General features: G+C 41.4%; 1 long non-coding RNA gene across 1 annotated transcript; it reads right to left on the reverse strand.

The window, feature by feature from the left end:
* On the reverse strand, positions 1-20,404 carry LOC144586009 (uncharacterized). The gene is made up of 2 exons (XR_013540686.1): positions 17,747-20,404; positions 1-400 (listed from the first exon to the last, which is right to left on the reverse strand). It is a non-coding gene; the product is annotated as an uncharacterized LOC144586009 (long non-coding RNA).
* Between the last annotated feature and the right edge of the window lie 530 nt (positions 20,405-20,934).

A 20,934-nucleotide genomic window follows, 5' to 3' on the forward strand; every position in this document is an offset into this window, starting at 1 on the left:
CAGGGTACCACCTTTTCTTTATGCAATAAACACAATACATTTAATATCACATGCTGCAGGCACGAAATAGGCATGGAAAATACTTGAATTCAGTTACAAGCATAAATGGAAAATGGCTTTCAAGAAGTAGAAACAGAGGTTACTTTAAATATATATTTGTGTATTGCATGATAATTAAAAATCCATTGTAATCCCAATATTTTTGAACACTTGTGGTGTCAGTAAGTTTGCACGTAATATAAAGTTCCAGTGTAAACAGATAAATTATCAGTGGGGGAATAAAACTGTTGGATGAGATTAAGAGGAACAGCTCTCACTCCTGACTGAATCAGCCAAACTTCTTCTTCTTCTTCTTCTTCTTCTTCTTCTTCTTCTTCTTCTTCTTCTTCTTCTTCTTCTTCTGTAACACACATGTAAAACAAACAGATCAGTAGGATGAAGAGCCTTTTAGTAAGGTCGTGTAGTTCAGTCTCATTTAAACCAGGAATATTGGCAGACAATAGACTCATAGCATGATCTAATTATGTTTGGTATTTCAAGGACAGGGGGGCAAGACAGGAGAAAATAAGAACTGGCGGAGAAATATTGGTTTCAGTTTTGGCAACTTTGCAGATGCTGTAACTATCCCTATGGAAATCTCATCAAGGTTTTGGGAAGGCAGCTTTCCAGATTTTCCCCCCTTCCCAAACAGTTTGGTAGATAATCTTGCTTGAAAGAAAATAGTGGTTAAATCCAAGCAGTATATATTATTAACAACCAACCATACCCCACTACCATTCCAGTGCTGTGTGCCTTCCAAAATGGCATTATCCTGCAAATGAGCAAGCATTGTTACATTCAGCTTACAGCCTACTATAAATATACTCTTTAGGAATTCAGGAAGATACTCTTGGCTGCTTTGCTGTATCTAGTGGAAGGTAACTGTGATTGGGAACTGTGCGAAATTGAGCCACGGGGGGGGGGGAGACAAATGCATATTTACAAGATGGGGGATACTTGGCTTAGTAATACTACATGTGAGAAGAACCTTGGAGTTGCTCAAAAGCTGAATACAAGCCAACAGTGTGATGTGGTTGCAAAAAAGGCAAATGCTATTTAGGATGCATTAACAGAAGTATAGTCACCAAATCTTGTGAGAACCTAGTTCCCCACTATTCAGCACTGGTTAGGCATCATCTAGACTACTGTGTCCAGTACACCACACTAAGAAGGATGCCAGCAAACTGGAACAAGTCCAAAGGAAGGCAACAAGGATAATCAAGGAACTGGAAACCAAACCCTATGAAGAAAGTCTGAAAGAAGATAAGACAGCACTTTTCAAAAACTTGAAAGGTTGTCATACAGAGGAGGGGCAGGATCTGTTCTCGATCATCCCAGAGTGAAGGATGTGCAACAATGGGTTCAAGTTACAGGAAACCAGATTTCAGTTGAATACCAGGAAAGGCAGCCTGACTGTTAAGAGCAGTACAATAATGGAACCAATTACCTCGAGAGGTGGTGAGCGCTCCAATGCTGTAGCCATTTGAGAGAAAAATGGACAACCCTCTGTCAGATCTGCTTTGATTTGGATTCCTGTGTTGAGCAGGGGTTTGGCCTCATAAGCCCCTTCCAGTTCAATTATTCTATGATTTGATCCTGTTCTATCAGACTTAATGGGTTGCTTTGAGAAATCAGTGTCAGAACCATAACTAGGGCAAGGGCAATTAGGATTTTTGCTTCAGAGTACTAAGATTTAGAGGCTGGTGAAATCTAGACATGAACCTACTGGTGAATGTTAGGAAAATAAGTGGCAACAACCTATAACTCTATTTGCTTCTTATTTGCTCCCCCTCTTTTTTTTTAAAAGCATAACTTTTTCTTTCTTTTTGGGGTGGGGTACCCCAGTCTCCTCCTTGTTTTTCTCAGAGGGCTGACTTAGGGTAGTAAGAGACTGTGCTGCTTTCTCAAGATACCAAGATTGCTATTTACACCTCTGATCACTATATGGCATCTTCAAATCCTACTTGTAAAATGTGTGTAACAATACTACTACTGCAGAGAAATACAGACAGTACTGCCACTACTTACCTTAGGGAGATATAATAACCTGTCATGAGCATTTGCACATGTAGAAAAAAAATTTCAGAGATACCACCGCTACGGCAAATTAACCATTGCTTTATTATTTTATTTCCTTGCCTTACTGAGAGACTTATTTCATGCATGTTTGTGAGGAGGCTGCTCCAGTCATCCTAGATGGGCCATCCACCATCACCCCATGCCCCCTAGTAGACCCAATGGAGATCCCAGCAGCAGGGCACCAGGGGGACATGGAAAGGAGACAGAGGCAATGGGGGGGGTGGAGTTGGAGATTGTGGAGGAGGGTGGAAGAGTTGAACACAAAGAGAGTGGAAGAGGCAAAGGAAGAGCTGGACCCCGTATTTTGTGCCTTAGATGAGGACTGCCCACTGATTGTGCAAAACCCAAAAATTGGGAAGTGAGTCAAAGTGCAACTGGCTAAAAGGCCTATGCAAGGAAGAAGCACGCCACTCTTCAACCCACACCCACCTTGACCCCCTGGACACCTTGGAGACAAACTAGGCACCTGGGTCCCAACAAAGGTGCTGGAAGAAGAAGTGTCAAGATCAGAAGCAACAGGGACTTGGGGGCTATGAGAGCCTATGCACGCCCAACAATGAAAGCTGTCCCTAAAGGGTATTTGCTGGCAGGGGTCAGTGTGGAGAACTAGGCCTCAGCCAAGGACTATGGACAGAGCAAACCCAGTGAGTGGAACTTAGGTTCAGGCAAAGGTTGGACCTGGCCAATTTAGCCCCCCCCCCCCCGCAAACTGTTGAGATGGGAGCAGCCAGCACCCAACCTAGCTTTGTACCCCAACCCTGTACATTAATAAAATCTAGTTCTAGCACAAATCTAGTTGTGATTCTATGGAACCCATGGCTGAGAAGACCTCCCTGCTACCCCTGGCCTGGGCAGGCACAGTGGTGAGCATAATATTTTAGCCTTTTCAAAGGAAGGTCCTACTTGAGGGAATAAGGTAGAACAGAAATAAAATGAATGAATGAAAGAATGAACATCACAGTCAAACTGAGAAACATTATATTATTATTTATCTTAGACAGTATGAGTGAAATCCAAATTGTTCCTTTCAATGTATCTGAGAATGTGCTTACACAACAGCTACTCAAAAGCTGAGCCCAATGCTTTACTGTTCCTAAACTGTAATCAAATATGCATAGATCTCCCTGCTTATCACCGCCTCTTATTTTCTTGTCCTTTATATTGTCCTCCTGGATGGAATGGTTGATTCTTAGGTATCAGGGGAAAAACCTAGTACAATGCATATTATCACCCCATGATGGCAGTGGTGGTGTTGAAGGTGATGCTCCATTGAGTAGCAACAACAGCAACCTTAGAACTGCTGAGTTGGAAGGGAACCTATGGATCATTGAGTCCAGCCCCTAATAAAGAGGCCCAGTGGGGAATCGAACTCTCAACCTCTGGCTTCACATCCAGAGACCTAAACCACTGAGCTATCCAGCAGTTCTTTGATGGGGAATATCACATGGCCCTCTGGATTGTGCTCCTGACAAGGCAGATGTTTATCTTTCAATACTGACAGCTAAAACTACAACAAGCATCCTCTTAGCTTGAACAATAGTCTGCAAGATGCTGCAGCAGTTGATGGAACCCTAGTGTGTCACTGTGAAGAAGGGGTAGCTGTCGGGAGGTGTACGTAGCTGCAGTCTCTAAGCAGTCATCAAAATCATCAAAGACAGCCAATACTTTGGTCCAGCATTGAGTTTAGGAAGGCATGATTGTCACAAGATCGGTATAGGACAAGAAGAGTCACAGCTTTCTCATCAAATGTACTTAGTACAGCTGGTCATTGCCATGACCTGAGGTTTCCTTGGGAACTCATGTTCCCATAGATCTAGGCAAGAAACTAAGGGAGGGTCAGAAGCAGTTCATTTGTAACAATGATTCATCTTGCCTCCATACACTGTCATCCTGACAAGGATAAACATGAAGCCAATTTTCCATGAATAAAATGTAAACACTGTTGAATCCACTGGCCGTGGACAGCTAGCAGTAACTCAAAAATTAACCTATTTCTACTTGGCATATGATTTTTTCCAGCTCCTTCAGGAAAAAAAAAACCTCTATCTGATTTATTTCTAATCAGTGAATTACTGTATGTGCCACTTGTCTTTGGTTAGGAATCTAATGAATAGTTTCAACACGTATTTTCAAATATTGGAAACAAAAATTTGACGTGCATCTGCACAACATAGTAAAGCTGGTTTTACATCAGTTTAGACATTAGGAGCCCATCCTAAGGAATCCTGGGTTTTTCAGCTTCTCAGCTGCTGGAGAACTGTAGTCAATTCTCCAGCAGACAATTCCAAGTATCTCATCAAATAGCAAATCCCAGGATTTTTTAGGAGGAAACCATGATGGCTGAAGCAGTATCAATTTGACATGACTGTACAGTGCAGATACAGCTATGGTCCCAGGTGCAACCTAAGCATGTTCACTGCCTGCAGAGGAAAGGAAAGCACCTTCCCCCCTAGGGCTAAGCCATCACTCTCTCCAAAACACCATGTCCCCCACTCCGCCCCCAGCAAATGCAAATTAAAGACCAATTCTTCTGTTTCTGAACTCTTCCCAGCTGTGTGCACTTTTCCAAGAGAAACAAGACTTTCTGCAGCACTGTGACGTCCAGAAATGCAGGGCTGGCTCTCCACAAATCTGGCTCCTTTTTGTGAATGATGATTACAAGAAGGCTCTTGGAAGTGAGGTATGGAGCCTAGCAGCCCCAGAGATCACCATTCCCATCATGCTTTGATCCAGAGGACCCCCTCAGAAATAGCATTCACAGGGCTCTGAGTGATGCCTCTGGAAGCCCCATTGCCACCACCTCTTCATGTTCTTCTTGATGCAGCACACGCTGCTGGGAAGAGATCAGAAGGAGGGAAGGGGTATTTCTCGTGATGGCCCTGGGCAGCAGTGAAAAGGAAGAGCCGTTCTTTTGCCTTCTCCAAAGCCCCACCACTTGAAGTGAGTTGGGGATAAATGTTAAAGCTAGCCCTCTTAGGTCCCGGAACTATTTAGAAACTTGCATCACTGGGATTTGGGGGGGAGGGGAGGTATTTACACAAAACAGGTTCCTCCTCTTTGCAAACATTCTTTCTACGACAACAACACTGGTAAGGGACACACAACCGATGGAGGTTGTGAATGAGGGCCTTATGGACAGCCATGCCCCCACCAAATATATCTGTGTGGAAGACAACTCTAGAATAGGGCTTGTAAAAAACAACAACAAAAAGCACCTCTTTGTCCATACTCGTTTACATTTTACATCTGATGACTAATGGTGTTTCTTGTAACGTCAAAGAGGTGAAGCAATCAAGGATTTGGAGTGAAACCAGAACATTCCTTGGGTCAACCAAATGCAGATACAATCATGTCAAGATTCTTGCTAAATAGACACAGGACCTGGGTAGAACCTAGATGACAAGGTAAACCTGACACCTATATTTAACAGATACTTATGACACATGAGAAGTCGTACCAGAGTCAGTGCTGCTGCTGGAGCTCCCAGAAAGCTCCCCACTTACCCACAGAGAGCTTCTTCCAGGCCCTGCATTATTGCTGCCAGAACAAGGACAACAAAAAAAAAGCTCACAAGTCATGATGCTAGTCCTCCATATCTCCACTTTGTTCCAAAAGGAACAATAGGGACAAGTGTATCCATCTACCAGCTCTCCTGCTGTGCCTGACTCTTAATTCTTGATGTTCCAGCACTGTAGCAGCATGTAAACAACAGATTAAAGCTGAGCCAGTGAGCCCTGATTCTATCTAGGAATGGGTGGCAGATGATGTTTTAACAAAACGTTCATCTCATTAAGTGCTGTTTACCCTGAGATATGTCTTCCTGCTGGATACCTGGGGAAACAGCAATTTCCTGAGACTTCAGCAGTGCCTCAAGAACTGGCAACCCTAGAATGAAGTTTAAACTTGGTGTAAACCACCATTTGTTATTAGAAGACCTACAGGCATCACAGAAATTATATGACTAAACACAATCTGTGTGTTTTAATCTGCCTTCAAATCCACTACATTGATGTATTAAAGGTGGAGGTTATACAAAATTGTTATGCAGGCAGGTACAGGTATTCTTGTTAAGAAAATGTGAAATAAACCAGTTAACAGCCAAGGCAATGAGGTAAGAGCCAAGCAATCCAAATGGAAAAGCAATCTAAGTACAGGCTGGAAAACCGAGAAATATATTTACAGAACAGGAAGGGAGCATCAGAAGCTCCAAGTCAAATGTTTACCCTTAAGTGCTCAGATCAAGCCTGGACTGTCACCAGAAGCCAAAATGAATAAACTATAGTACCATGGGCATATTATAGTGGGGTCTTGACTTGAGAACTTAATTTGTATTGGAAGGCGGTTCTCAAGTCAAAAAGTCTGTAAGTCAAGTCTCCATTGACCTACAGTGCATTGAAAACCGATTAATCCCGTAACAGGCCGTTTTTGTTCCATTTTGGTTTTTTTCTGGTCTGTAAGTCAAATCTCAGTCTGCAAGTCAAACCTAAATTTTGCGGCCAGAGAAGTCTGTAACTCAAAAAGTCTGTAAGTCAAGCCGTCTGTAAGTCAAGGTCCACTATATGAGAAAACAAGACACACTGGAAAAGACAATAATGCTCGTAAAATTAAGGCACCTGGAAGGAGGAAAACTTAATATGGAATAGATTGACCAGTAAAGGAGGCCATGCCCTGTAGTTTGCAACACCTAACTAAGAAAGGCAGTTAATGATAGATCTTTGTGGATGTAATTTATTCATAGGGATGCCTTAAGTGAAAAATGACAGCAGTGGATAGCCAGAAGGAAATGCATATTAGAGTTGCCTGTCTTCTTGATTTGTCACCACAGCCATCTGTATATAGTCTGTAGACATATTTTTGGATTGCTGCTCCCATAATTGCCCAGGAAGCACCTCCCTGAACTGGACTGCAACTCCCAAAATTCTCCAAGAATTCCCCGACCCCAGCAGAATTCTGAGAGTTGCAGTCTAACAGCACAAATCTGCACACTTACATTGGCTGGAACTCCACACAGTAGCACACTGTGTGAAGTTGTGGAATAGCCACCAACCTTAATAATTCTAAAATGGTGCTCGAGATATTTGTAGAGAATTGGGCTATCATTGGTGACTTTAATAATGATGATGGATATATACCCCTTCCACCACTAGTGACAAGATATCTGTGGGCATAAATTGATGGGAAATGAACATGGGACAAGTACTGTCACATTGATACCCTTTCTTGTGGGCTTTCCATAGCAGAAGTGGATGGTCAGTGTGGATTAGATAGGACTACTGGTGCAATCTAACTTTGTTCTTCTTGTGTTCTGAAATGCTTCTGTCTAACTGGTTTCCATTCTGGTGCAAGGAGAAGAGTACCGGTGTCCGTTCCTTCAAGTCAGCTGTTGTATGAGAGCACTAAATGCAGTACATATGTTTTATGTTGGCCCTTTGCCCTTAAAAAGCTGTTTCCTTACTGGAAGAAGATGCAGCTTAGAAACTATTTGGTGTTTTCCATTATTTGCTTCTCCTCTTATAGGTTCGTCAATGGCAAATTGATGCCATACTGCTTCTTGCTTTACTGATAATGATAATTTCTTTTGTCTTCTAACAAAGCAGTGCTAGCATACAAAAAACCAAAGACATGCCTTTCAACAAAATTCAAGAAGAATCACAGCTGTGAGACTGCTGTGAGATTAAGCTCAAACCCTCCCCCACAAAATGTCTATTGCGTAAAGTTCAGTGCTAGAGAAAGTCCATTAGGTCACATTCACAAGTGATGGTAAGGACAATTTCTTGGAGTTTTTAAAACCTTGCATACTGCCTGAATAAGGTGCAGCTAGGAGGAACCTTTCTGGACTGGGGTGACTATCAGTCTTTTCAGCACTAACCAATATTTTCCTCCTGCCACTGAATTAAAAGAGCCTTGCCTCTTTGCTGTGTCTTTTCCCCCTCTCTTGAGTCTGCTGAAGACTGTTGCTGAAGGCAGTCATATTTGTTAGTTTACTGTTGATCTGGCCAATAGTAGGAGAGCCATTGTGTACATACATTTTATCCCTAAGTGCCATATCGAGCAAAGAAAGACTCACATTTTAATTTATAATGGGTTATGGCTGACCAACACAGGCATATCTAATTACTCCCTAAACCTCTGCTAATGCAGACCACATATTGCACAGCCTGTAACTTTAAACATTTATTTCAGATATATGTAAATTTGGTATCTCTGGGAGGGACAAATCTTGCCCACTGGATCTGCCAGGGATCAACAAAATTGCAAACAAGGAACCTAAAAGTGGCTATGTATACATAAGTCCATTTTGGTGGAGTTTTATGTATACCCACCCTCACATGCTATCTGCAATTTGAGTGATTGTGAGGGACTTTTTGGTTTGTTGCCTGTCTATCCAGCACTAACCAACCATTCCTTCCAGCTTTTGAAATTCAAAGAGAAATCCTGCTTCTCTGCTGAATGTTCTATCCCTTTCTCTCATTAATTGGTAGCAGTTGGTGTTTTGCTTGTTTGCTTGTTTGTTTGCTGTTGATCTGTTTGGTTGGTTGCTAATAAGTGAGCAGTAAAGAAAGCAGCATACACAAGTCTGTATTCTTTGTCCTACAAATATCTAAGAGGAAGTTACTGAGCCTTTAAGTGCCTGTTAATGAGAAAGAGCTGAACTCTAGGAAATGTGAAGCTTTTTTCCTCTGTGGTTCTCTTTACTTTTGCTGAGAATTTTACCAGAAATGTAAAAATCTGCAACACTTAAAAAGCAAGCAAACAAAAAAACCCAGGAGCTACAATCTATTTGAAAAATAAACTTCCAGGAGCAGCAACTCACCTACCCACCCACCCCCATTTGAAGGAAAAGGGAGGCACTAGAAAATGGCTTGGGAACACAAAACATCTTAGGAGCTTAATGCAGCCTCAGAACCACACCTGATTTATTTGTGTGTGAGGTCTCACTCAGTTGCCCTAAGATCACAAGCACAAGCTATTGAGTGGATGATTTCAACACTTCATAAGAGAATACATCTTAATTCTATTAAATCTGGAGTCTGGAAAAGAGCTGAATTCTCATCAGAAACACAAAAACATTAAATAATAGCTAATTTGGCATGAAACTTGTTAATAGCAGCTTTCTCCGAAAATAGGAGATGAGTCAAAAACACCAAATAAATAATAACTCAGCCTTGTTTTATAAGACATGAGCAAGGAATCAGTGTGTCAGAGGAGTGAATAAGGGTTTGTTTACTTCTTCATTCAACTGCATTTCGCCAATATTCAGAGTCAGTCCGATGTGCAAACATGTTTCATATGCCTCCTATTTTGTCCTCACAAGAGTCCTCTGAGATTGCACAACTGATGCATTTCTACAGGGTGCAAACCCCTTGCACATCTACTCCACCTGCACACCTCCCCCCGCCCCCAGTAACAGGATTTTGTCTTGTGTATTTAAGATTAAGTTTGCTAAAAGAAAGATATTTTAGAAAGTGCTTCTTTTGCTTATTTCAAAAAATACTTCATAATAAGTGTTGCAAATTAGACTACCAGGGCATGGCATGAAATCATTCAACCTTCTGTTCACATAAAGGGTTTTGTGTCTTTGGCTTGCATACCTTGGACACAGAAGTATGTAATTGTGTATAAAATTAGTCCCTTGCTGTGAAAGAAACTAGAAAATGATCAGCAATATGGCTGCTTCTGAGATGCAATCATGGGTGAAGTAATTTCTGTGACACATGAGGTGAGGAATCTGCAAATTTAGCAGAATGAGGTCGAGATTATTTGTTAGTGCCTGTTAGGTGACAGAACAGACACTACAATTCCAGACAGCACATGATCTATACCACTTTAGAGTGTGTCCTTGTACTGAAAATAGGGGGGAGAAAGGTCTTTGCAAATAGAAAAATAGCACATGAGGAAGTACCTTTGGCTGAAGAGCTGGCTTTTTATTTGCAAACAGCTTTTAAATATAGCATTTAAAACTCTCTCTCTCTCTCTCTCTCTCTCTCTCTCTCTCTCTCTCTCTCTCTCTCTCTCTATATATATATATATATATATATATATATATATATATATCTTTTAAATATAGCATTTAAAACTCACTCACTCACTTACTCACTCACTCACTCACTACAGACAGACAGACAGACAGACAGACACACACACACACACACACACACACACACACACACCATTGCTGAATAGAGGAGAACTAGTACTTCAAGGGATTGCAGGACTATGCTTCTGCTAATGAATCCTAAAATAGTATTTGCCTTTTTTGCAGCCACATCACACTGTTGGCTCCCATTCAGCTTTTGATCTACAACAATTCCAAGATCTTTCTCACTTGTAGTATTAATAAGCCATGTATCCCCTATCTTGTAACTGTGCATTTTGTCGTCACCTCTAGGTGTATAACTTTGCACTTGTCCCTGTTAAATGTCCTGCTGTTTTCAGCACAGTGCTCAAGCCTGTCCATATATTTTTGAAATTTCTTCCTGTCTTCCAAGGTATTAGCATACTGAAAGCATTCCTAACTAAGCTGTGGCAGGGGTTCCAGAGTACCATTCTACCATAACTCAGTTATGGATGACTTGAGCAGGTCTTCTATTAATTCATTTTAAAAGCAATTATGCTCAAGCACTGAAATAAACTCCTACCTCCTCTTACAACAAAAGAACAGGAGGTAATTCCAAAACTAGTGCCACTTATCTTTCCTTTTCCAGACCAAAAGCAAGGAAATTGCCCCTAACTTTGTTGGCCAGTTTTGTCCACAATTTCTGGCAGCCAAAAACAAAACAAAAGAAACTCACAAAGAAATAGATGAACAAACAACTGGAAATATTCAGCCAAATTTCAGCAACTTTTCCACTGAAACCAATGGTACCTTAAGATTCACATTTGGTTGGTTAATGAATACAATATTAAATTGCTGTTCTGCTGCTTATTAGAACTATGCATTATATGGGCATGTGCTGCGGTGTGTGGAAAAATCTGATATAATTATTTTATTTAAAACATTTTAACCTGTCTTTTTCCTTAAGAAGTACCCAAAGCAGCTGACATCATTAAAAGATAATACTTTAGCGTAAAATATTTTAAAATAATCAAACGAATACCACACTAAGTATGGTAAACAAGATCAACACCAAAAACACCTTCAAAGCAGCAAAGGCACAACACCCCATTTGGAAACCCCTCTCAGATAGCCAAACACTAAGGGAGAAGCTTTCTGAAGAGATCTGAGTCTGGGTACAGGGACAGAGAAGGCCCCCTCTCATGTCCCCACTAAATGTACTTGTAAAGGTGGTGAGAGAAAGGCTTTAATGATCTCCACAGATGGGAGGGCTGATCAAAGAGGGAGACACAGTCCTTGAGATAGTTTGAACCCAAGCTGTTTAAGTTTTCAGAGGTTCAAACCAGCACTTTGAATTGTGCCTGGGACCAGATCAGAACCAGTTGAGCTGCTATAAGAACGATGTTATGGGATCCATGCAACCAGCCCCAGTAATAATCTGGCTGCAGCATTTTGGACTTGCTGAAGTTTCCAAACACTTTCCAAAGGCAGCCCCATGAAGAGCATGTTACAGTAATCCAGCCAGGATGTAATCAAGGCATGTGTCATTATGGCCACATAAGACCTCTCTAGTAGTGGGCACACCTGGCACACTAGTTTTAATTGTGCAAATGAACTTCTGGTTCCTGTGCAAATGAACTCCCACTGATACCTGGGCATCCAGGCTAAGAGATGAGTCCAGCAGAAATTCAGAAGGTGCTTCTAAAGAGATGGTGGCTACCATGTGTTTCCAGGGGAAGTGTAACACTATCCCACACAGGCTGCATCCCTATTCCTTGATCTGCCTTTCAACTGACCAAGAGCACCTCTCTCTTGTCTGGAGTAAGTTGCAGTTTATTCACCCCTATCTAGTCTATTACTTATGTCAGACACTGATCTAGAGCTGAAATAGCTTCCTCAGATTTCGATGGCAAGGACAGGCAGAGTTGGGTGTCATCTGCATACTGGTGACACTGAACCCCAAAACTCAGGAGAATCTCTCCCAACAGTTTTATGCAGATGTTAACTAGCATAGGAGTCAAAACAGAACCCTGAGGGAGACACCACAGGCCAATGGCCAGGGTGTTGAAGAAGAATCCCCCAGCACCTCCTTCTGAGTTATCTCCTCCAGGAAGGACTAGAGACACCATGGAGCAGTGCCTCCAAGTCCCATCCCAGTGAGATGCCCCCAGAAGAATACTATGGTTGATAGTATCGAAAGCCACTGAGAGGTCCAGCAGAACCAAAAGGAACACATTTTCACTGTCTAGTTCCCAGATAGATCATCCACCAAGGTGATCCAAGCAATCTCTGTCCCATAACCACATCTGAAGCCAAATTGAAATGGATCTAGATAATCCATCTCATCTAGGAATTCCTGGAGCCGAGAAGCCATGACCTGCTAAGTCTAGCACCTTGCTCAAGAATGGAAGATTAGAGACTGGTTGGTAATTATCCAGTCCTGTGGGGTCGAAGGAGGGCTTTTTCAGCAATGGTCTAACTATTGCCTCCTTAAAGCATGTGGGACTCCTTCACTGTTGCAAGGAGGCATTCACCACTCCTCCTACCTACTGGACCAGTCTCTTCCTGGCAGCTGTTATAAGCTAGGAAGGGCAAGGATCCAAGAGATGTGTGGTAGCCTTCACCTCTTTAGAAGATTTACAGTGTGTGCACTGAAATCCCATGCAAAGCTTGTGCATTCCAGTAACCCATTATATCTCTGAGCAACGGACATTCCAGTGTATCTTATGATCCACTTATAACTCTTTAAAAGTTGAAAGAAAAAAATGAGGAAAGCACCACAGTCAAAATATGACCTATTAAAGCAGCTCTGAAACATGTGCAATAAAATCCAAAGGAACACAAATTGAAGGGTTGGGGAGGGGCAGGCATGAGGGAAGGAACAGAAATTCACCACTGTGGAAAAAAAGGGAGAAATTATATAGTTATGCATAAATGAAGCACACAGATGTCTCTGAGGGTTTTAAATAATAAAATTATGGGGAAAGCTTGACAATCAAAAATAGACACATTTTATTAAGTTCCTGCCTTTTAAGCGTGCATTTAATTTTTAGGAAGGCAATGAATTGATTTATACACCTCAAAATAAGGATCTAATGAGAACTCAGCATTTTTTTTTAGTGCAGGTAAGAAGAAATGTTGAGCACTGTTTCTTCTTCTTCGTCTTTGGGCAGGAAGGAGGGACTTCTTGGCCAATTTCTGTATCAGATTAAATATGACAGTTCTGCTCCCTTTGGGCCTGAAGTATTTTTGCTTGTATGGCAGTAGATAAGATTTATTTAGGTATTGATAAGGCATTGTCTGGGAAGTACCAGTTCTTGTGCAGCATCTAAAGAACTGTGCACAGGATTTCCTGGAAAGAAACTGTGGACATTTTGCTAGCCAGAGAATCTGGGGAAGGAGGGGAAAAAAAGGCAGAAAATCCTGTAGGAAGGTGTGGGATTGAACAGCATCTTGTCTGATAACCCTACTTCACAAGCATTGTGAATAACTCTGAAGATGACCTCTAGAGTCCAGAAACAATGTCATGGGCAGAATCCCAGTGGTTATTTACACCAGAGTAAGTACAATGGTAAAAATCAAGGCAGCAAATTGCTACTACTGTAGTTAATGAGCTGCTGCTTGTAAACTACCTAGAGAGTGTTTGAAGCACTATGGGGTGGTATATAAGCAGCACGCTTTGCTTTATACCTTTTTGTGGTCTGAGTCATGTGATGGGCGTGCAGTGAGAAATACAAGTGGTAATTTATTAACTAACTGCAATTCACTGCTGCAATTTACACCATTGCCCTTACATTGACATAAAGAACCATAGCTTTTTGGCCACTATTGGTAAATTGATCTTTTAAATATCAGTAACAAATTTGTTTTGTTTTGTTTTGAACTCATAATCACAAACAATCAACATGCAGTAATTGACTGCCATCTGATTTCAAGGTTAGACCCTGCTCTTCTTTGTGTTTGACTTCTGCACTAGGAATACTGATGGCCAAGCAGACAGCTTGCTTCTGGAGGTCAATAAACAGAGTAAGGAAGCATAGGGAACATTATCAAAATGCAGGCTAGCAATCACAATCTGTATGGGAGCTTTGCTTCTGCATAGCCTTGAGACAGGACTGGCTGGTGGTTCCAGTTAGAGAAGAGCTATTGAATCAGTGGGATTTGCACAAGTATCAAGTCACTGTCCCACTGTTGATTCAATGGGTCTATTTTAGTTTAGACCAACAACTCAATCCAGACTGTCTGTTTTGATTCACTTTAACACAGATCTTAAAGATTCCAGTTATCTTTGATCCTGCATGTCACCATGACCTGAATCAACATGTCTGAGCAGTGATGAAATAAAGGCTCCAAGGCTTGTCTCTATACTGGGAATTCAACCTCATGCCTTCAATTCCTCTCTAGTTCACGGAATTTGGGAAGCCAAATTCCAAACAAGTTTCCTCTGCATCCATACTTGGCTCTGTCATAGTGAGGGGGCCCTAGATTCTGCTCTGTTCTGCAGATAAAGCAGTCCTCATGGGAAGAGAATGGAAAAGTTAGTTTTTGGACTAATTACTGTTCACCATTTAACCTCCCCAACATTGACATTCTGGCTGGAGGAACCTGGGAATTGTAGCCCTCTGAAGTGCCTTTTCTGAGCTATGCATCTGGCCAAATCATGACTGCACTGGGAACAGAAACCTTTTGAATTACATCTCTTTTGTACGCTGTAGGGGAAAACCTGACCACAGCAAACCTGCAATTCAAACCTTTTCCTGCCTTTTCATCTCAAGTAATTAACACAGTCCTGCCTGTTTTTAATCACATTTGTTCTACTGCTTTAATTATATTTTTGGAGTGAGGGTGAGGGGTATATCTGTAAATTCTATTTATTTTCCCTGTTGTCATGGTAGTTAGTTTTTCCATCTTACATGCTTTTATTCTCTCTTTCTCCATCCCACATTACTCCTTTTACAATATTTCACCAATTCATATTCCAGACTAGGGACTCCAACTATTTTCTGACAAGAAGAAATTGAGATGAGAAGTATCAAATGCTATAGAAATCTGGGATCTATGTCATTGTGCCTAGGAACAGGGACACTTGCTCAAGAGAAGGAAGATGTGAACAAAGAGTCAGAAAAGCTTGGAGAGTTCCAGGAGCACCTCTGAGATTTTTGCAGCGTTGATCTAAACTGGAGGTTCATGTGAAAAGAAAGAATAAAAACAGGAATTATTATGCCTCAACCACATTGAGACAAGACAAAGTGTTTCCATGGCCAAAGCCTTTTCCCCTTTGGCTAAGGCCTTAGAAAGGGGGGGGGGAATCAAAGCTCTCATATTCATCAAAATATGAGTTCAGATCTCATTATGGTCTCTTGGAACCACTGGGGAATAAGGGAAAAAGTCCTTGGTCACTGACCCAGGTTTCATGGAATTCATTCCCTCACTAGCAATCTGTTTAAAGAACACTTTATTGGATCAATAAAAATACTAAATTGATTTTTTTTCTTTTGGCGTTTTAAAGAGTTCATTTGCTTCTTTCTCTAAAAATAACGGTACCTGTATATGACAGGATACGGAAGAGGCTGTTGTTCTGTTGTCATACAGTGGTGCCTCGCTAGACGATGATAATCTGTTCCACTGAAATAGCTGTTTAGCGAAATCATTGTCTAGCGAAAAGCATTTCCACATTGGAGTGCATTGAAACCTGTTTAATGTGTTCCAATGGGGAAGAATCGTCGTTGTCTAGCACAGATCGGACATAGGAAAGCCGCTTTGCAAACCGCTGATCAGCTGTTTAAATTGCTGTCTTGAGAAGCTTAGGTCCTGAAAACACCTGTTTTGCGAGCGCGGAGGAAAGCTGTCAAAATTGTCGTCTAGCAAAAATCAGTTTGTGAAGCAGGGACCAAACATTGTCCAGCAAAATTCCCCCACAGGAATCACTGTTTTGCGAATCGCTATAGCGATCGCAAAAAGTCAATGTCTAGCGAAAAAACTGTCATGCGGGGTAACTGTCTAGCGAAGCACTACTGTATTATTAAAGTCGTCTATAATTACCAATTGATACATCATTCGTCACATGTTATCTGAAGGCTGAACCCCTAAGTGAGGGTTTCCATATATGAGATTCATTGATTAGGCACCAGTTAGAATTTTCATGATATTTAATATAATCACAGATGCAAGAGAAGCAAGAAGCCATGTTAGCCCCTTCCTCTTGTCCTTCCATCCTCAGGCAAGTCTTTAAAAGCCTTTTCAGGAGGGCTTTTAAGCAATTGTGTCTCAGGAATGCTTTGTTAGATATCTTTAAATGTTTTTTAAATTGTTTTAATCTTGGTATTAATCGCTCTTAATTGGTTTTTTAATATTGCAATTATGTGGTATTTTAAAACTGTTGGTTGTCATATAGTTTTAACTGTTGAAGACCACTTTGGAGCCCTTATGGGAAGAAAGGGAGCATACAGTATACGTCAGTCAGTCAGTCAGTCAGTCAGTCAGTCAGTCAGTCAGTCGGTGGGGCAGCTATGTACCTTTAATGAGCAAATAGGTTCAAATTCTACAGAGCCGGGAAACTGGAGGTTAACCGATTTGTTCCATGATAACAAATGGCAATGTACAATGTCACAAAGCACCTCATCCCCATTCACTGCCATGTTTCCTTTGACTTCCAGGATGAAAAGCATGGAGGTTCTGAAGCTAGTGAAGAGTCCTAGTTCTATAATGTCTTCGGAAGCATCTCAGCATTACCTCATTGCTAGAGTCTCCTGTGAGCTGATACATGCAAGTTTGTTGCTTACAACAGTAGCCGGCAAGATGAAATCAAGAGTGAGATTGGGGTTATGATGGTGTTTGTGTGATGTTATGCTACAAATGAATTATATCACAATTCAATTTTTTTATTATGTGTTACAATTCCCTGGTCAGGATCTCTCACCATAGCCACTCTACCCCCTTATTTATCCTGGAGGAGTCAGATGTGGTGAAGGTTATGGAACCTGACTGGAACTGTATCACTCCCATACATCAGTGGTTCTTAACCTTTGTTACTTGGATGCTTTTGAACTGCAACTCCCAGAAACCCCAGTCAGGACAGCTGGTGGTGAAGGCTTCTGGGAGTTGCAGTCCAAAACTCCTGGGTAACCCAAGGTTAAGAACCAGTGCCATACATTACCATTAACTCAGCTATGCTTTCAGGGAGTTCAAATGAAAATCCATGAGGCCTCGCACTGAGAAGCAAGGTACCTCCCTTGCAAGGATCGAGCTGCCACCACACTCATACAAACACCCCAAAAAATCCTGGTAGCTTGGTGAAGGCATGACCTGGCTTTGGTACCATCAACCCTCTGAGCCAAACAATCCAGACTGCTGCTTAAAGGGATGTTTTTGTATTGTATTAAAGAGAGAAACAAAGGCTAAAAGGACAAAAGGCAAATGCTTCAAACAATTACAGAAGGATGCCCCAAAATACTGGGAAAATCCTGAGACAGTTTTAAGGCCCTTTAAGACACACACACACACACAGAGAGAGAGAGAGAGAGAGAGAGAGAGAGAGAGAGAGAAGGCTAAACTTATCTAACTGATACTCACACCTTAGCAAAGAGGTAACATAGTCCTGGGACATACATAGAGTGCATCCTTCCTGGCATGGCTTTGTAGGATGGCAAATGGACACAGTCACTATCTTCTGATTAAGTCTGAGTCATCTAACCAGATTTTTTAATACTTTAAATACATTATATGGCCCAGTCCAAGCCTGTCTTAATCAACATCTTAATCCACTTTCTTGTTTACCCAAAACAAAGCGATATTCTTCCCCTCTTCCTTTCACACAGCTGTAATCTTCCCTCAATTTGCATAAAGGGAGCAGACTAGCTTTTGGAGTCAAGAATTAAGGTGGAAATGTTAAATCCCATTGTTACTGCTTTGACGTCCCCTCAGGCAGGAAATCAACTGAAGGTCTCACTTTCCCCTTTGTTTTTGGCCAATACTGACCCTTGCCTTCTCAACCAACTTTCCCAGGTACATAGATGCCTTGAAGTTTCTAACTGAACTCTGTGCCCCATGCCCCCCCCCCCCGAGTTTCACAGCATGACTAACAGAAGAAAAAACTCATTCACTGCCTGACTGACGTGGTTAAGCAAATATACTGTATATTCAACTTTTGTGGATTTGTGTGTGTGTGAGAGAGAGAGTGTTTGTATAAATGTGGAATGTTAGATGAGCTTGTGTATGTGTGTGTCTTGGAATATCTATGCCTATTTATCTAAATTGACATCTACTTCTATATCTAAACCAACAGTATGTCTATATGTTCCAGGACTTGGCAGTTACTAGAGAATTCAGGGTTTTTCAAAAACTGTTCCAGTCATAATCTGTGATTCTAGAAATGGCTCATGGGAAGCTGCCTGAGTGTCATCTTACTCCTTACTCCCTATCCATCAAGTGCGACACAGTGATGTAACCCGAGTGAACCTGCCACTGAACTGCAAAGCCACGTTTGCAAGGGCAGTTTGCATTTACCCTTAACTACTAAGAAACATGGCTAGATTTCTATCCATTTCTTTGCATAAAACATATTTTAGAACAGCACTTCCATATCTTTAAAAAAAATCCCAGAAATTTCTGAGCCATATACCCCAGATTCATACTATGGCACTGCAAGGTCTGGGCAATGGCTTCTTTTGTTTTGTTTTTGTTTCCCCCATTCCCAAATTCTGTTTGCAACTGCTTTGTTATGATTGTTGCTATTTATGTTGCATGTTTAGTCATGTGCTGTTTTTCTGCCAAACTGAATGACTGGAATTTTTATAAAGGCAGGGGAGACGGAAAAACAGGCTTTAATGCACTTATGGGGAAGAATTAAAAGGCTCACACTGAAATCCATCATTGACACAGGCTAGAATATGAGTCCAGTGGAACAAAACATATAGACATACAAAAGAGATAGTTTGGGCCAAGAAACCCCACCCCAACCCCTTCTTTGTCTCCCATGTATCCTTCTTCTAAAGGCAGTGTTCATGGATTGTTGTGTTTAATCCATAAAAGGCACATGAGGTCGAGAAGGGCAGACAACATGGGGTAGGGTGTGCCTGAGGCTACCAAATGAGCTTCATAGGACTGGAGAGATTTAAAACAGCAAGCTATGCTAGCTATGATATTAAGCTTAGACACAGATGAGGTCCACAGCCATCATAGCTTACTAATTCTCTAAATCATATCATTTATATACTACAACAAGCCATTTGGAACTCAACATTCCTGTGGTCTGATACTCACAAAATGGAGGAAACCCACTACTATAGTATCCCTGATACATAGCCATTCGATTTCTGATCTAAAAAAACCCCAGTGAATGGTAAAGCAGCATATTCTGAGATAATCTGTTCCATAATTACAAAGCCCATAATATTGGATATGTCTTCAAAACAATTAGCTGAAATCTTCTGTCTTGATTCAGATGTGTTGGTTTCAATCTTGACATCTGGGGTAGCAGGTGTTTTTTTTAACATGACAGTTCTTCAGTTAAATGGAGACAGTTGTCATATTGCCTCTTTCCTGCTCTCTGGTCTAAGCATACCCTGTAATTTCAGCTTTGTCCCACAAGGGATGGTCTCAGTGACCCATAGCCAGTTTGTCACAGTTAATGTGGAATCAGAACTCATATATCAAAATGAACAAAAGTGGGCATTTTGTATCCAATCCCTAAAATGAACATTCTTGATTGCTTTTGTAAGAGCTGGAACCTCATCAACTGGTCGTGTAGGACAATCTTATTTCAAGTGGCAGTAGTTTTCTTCATTCCATTGACAAGGAGCAACCAATTTTGACAGGTTATATGTCTACATGACATGTAGACAGGTTATATGTCTCAGTTTTATTTAAACAAAATATAGAGAGATTCCTTAAGCCATGGTGTCAACACAAAAAATATTTTCTGTCATGCCCAGGGAATCTAATAGAATGTTTTTTTTACTTAACAAGCAATATGTCCAGGGACTAATGAAGACTAAATGCCCTGCAACAAGCAATGTGCCTGGTAGGCCTACCATGGGATTACAGACTATTAGAAAAACATGTTTCTGGAAAGCTGAATAATAGGCCACACTAAAAGTGGAAAAGTAAAAAAAAAAGAGGGGGGTCTGGCAAAGTTAGAATTACAGGAACAGAAAACATTATACTGTGTGACTGAATGGCAAGTTAAACAACTGAAACAGGGATCTGTGAAGAAAATAACCGAAAAGCCACTAAAGTGGTGATCCTTAAGCCATGGCTGAGGACCACACCATACCTTTTCACATGGATGAAAAGCTCTTTAATCTCTCCAGATTGAGAGCAAAGACCAAAGTCCAACAGAAATGCATGCAGGACTTCCTCTTTGCAGATGATGCACCCATTGTTGCCCATTCTGCTGAAGACCTCCAACAACTCATGAATCATTTCAGCAAGGCCTGCCAAGACTTTGGACTAACAATCAGCCTGAAAAAAACATAAGTCATGGGCCAGGGCGTGTACTCACCTCCTTCTATTACCATCTCCACACAAGAATTGGAGGTTGTTCATGACTTTGTGTACCTTGGCTCCAACATCTCTGACACCCTGTCCCTGGATGTCGAGCTGGATAAACGCATTGGCAAAGCAGCTACCATGTTCTCTAGACTCACAAAGAGAGTATGGCTCAATAAGAAGCTGACGACACATACCAAGATCCAGGTCTACAGAGCCTGTGTCCTGAGCACACTCCTGTACTGCAGTGAGTCCTGGACCCTTTGTGCATG

Source organism: Pogona vitticeps, chromosome 1, assembly GCF_051106095.1.
Source record: "Pogona vitticeps strain Pit_001003342236 chromosome 1, PviZW2.1, whole genome shotgun sequence".
Classification (NCBI taxonomy): Eukaryota; Metazoa; Chordata; class Lepidosauria; order Squamata; family Agamidae; genus Pogona; species Pogona vitticeps.